The sequence below is a fragment of the Lupinus angustifolius genome, chromosome LG16 (assembly GCF_001865875.1).
Source record: "Lupinus angustifolius cultivar Tanjil chromosome LG16, LupAngTanjil_v1.0, whole genome shotgun sequence".
In the NCBI taxonomy this organism is placed as follows: domain Eukaryota; kingdom Viridiplantae; phylum Streptophyta; class Magnoliopsida; order Fabales; family Fabaceae; genus Lupinus; species Lupinus angustifolius.
In genome coordinates, this window is record NC_032024.1 from 3,219,562 (window position 1) to 3,221,646 (window position 2,085).

Genomic DNA, 2,085 nt, shown 5'->3' on the forward strand with positions numbered 1-2,085 from the left:
CTTGGTGTATTCTGTCACTGATACCTAATACTAAAAAGTATAACCTACGCCTTAGTTCACTTGCCATATCAAAACATCTATTTTAAGCAACCTATGTTCAAGGCTAAATAAAGTTAACGGAGCCTGAGGTAGGTTTCGACAACCTACTCCGACGAGTGGTAGTTAATTATTATTTAGTGTATTACATAAGGTTTGCAAATCATATTTCCATACTAGGACACTAGATGGGGGATTTAGACATGGTGTTTCGAATTAACCAAAGTATAACACATAAGTTGTCTAATGTTTTCAAAATCATTTGATTCTAGAAGTAATTCCACATTGTAAACCAATTTTCTCCTCAAGAATTTGAGAATATTAGTTTATGTTTATTTGTTAATCTTCTATGCAACAATTAACACAAAATCATCAAAAAAAGTGGATAATCATTATTTTTATTAAAATATGCCTATTTGTTTTTTTTCTAATGCATTTCCCTTTGGTTCGACATAACCCTATACTATACTACAATTAAATTTGAAATAGATTCAAGTGTAAAATAGTACGTTGTTAACTTATAAATTGTACTTGTTGATTAAAGATTCCTAAAAACATAAGTTCAAACCAATTCATGGTTTGTAACTTTGTACATAAGAATAATATGCAAAACGTATAATTTAATCAATGGATTGTTACTTAGACAATAAAATAGTGATTAATAAATAATCTAACCGCTAACATTTACTTTCTCTCATTTATTTTTCCCAACTACTTTTTCTTTCTTACATTTACTTTCTGCAACTAACATTTACTTTCCTTCATTTGCTTTTACGCAACTAACATTTATTTATTGCTCTATTCTTTTATTCTTTGTACCAACCCTATGAAAGAAGTGGTAAGTTAACTGCTAAGTTTATTTTTTGTTCATTTTGTTATTCTTTGATACCAACTTTTCGTAAGAAATGATATGGTTAACTTATTAAATTGGGATTGGCTTTAATGGTATGTTAAAGAGAACCCGAAAAGGAAGTAAATAAATAAAGTCACTAATTAAAAAAAAATTTCATCACTCAATGATAAGTGCCAAACATATATAAATTTCATACATTTTTATGGCACTTATCTTAAGCATAATTGAGAAAACCCAATTTAAAACAATACTTTTTATATAAAATATCACAATCTTGTATTTGTGTTTGTATTTCATTTTTATGTGTTTTGTAGGACTTAGAAAGAATATGAAAAGAGAAAAAAAAAAGACTCATGCTCAAAAATAAAAAGAAGTCAAAATCAAGGTGCTCAAGCAGGCAACTGAGTGTGGACCAAGCTACGCTAAGCTGACCTGGACACCAGCCTGACCTGGACCAAGCTGCTCAAGCAAGCAGTTGAGCGAACCTGCTAGGCCTCTCAAGCTAGCACCAGACTAATCCTGACACGGTCAAAACTCAAGCTTGGCACGGTTAGACACGAGCCTGGCACACGCCCAAGCTGCTCAAAAAGCAACTCAGCAGTGCCACCAAGCAGCTCAGTGGTGAATCAGACTCCTGCCTAAGTCAGCAAGCACCAGACCACGTCCCAGTCAGCACGGTCAAAACTGCTCAACAAGCATCTTAGCGGTGCTACAGGTGTGCAAAGCAGTGCGCACCCAGACTTGACTTAGCCATCAAGCAAACCATGAAGTCACCAATAACATCACTTCAAGTAGCCCACCGTAGGCTTTACAGAGTAGCTCACCTTAGCTGGTCCCATAGCTCACAACTAGCTTTGATGAGTCAAGCTTAAGGAGGTGACAAAGCTCACAACTAGCTCAGCAGCTCCAGTGAAACTTCTATAAATAGAGGCACATTTAATTCGAATCAAGAGAGATATATCACACATATCATTCACCATTTACCTAGAAATTCTTCCCTGAAGTTCTCTCTTCTTGTTCTTAGTTCATAGGAGTTTTATTCAAGTACGTTTTGTAATTTTAGTTTATAATTCAAGAGAAGAAAAGGAGAAGGCAAATGAGATGCAAAAACCAATTTTCTAATCTCATTTGGAACTCAAAGCATCCAATCCTTGGATGGATGGCTCATGCTCCTAACAATTTCTTTTGAATATGGT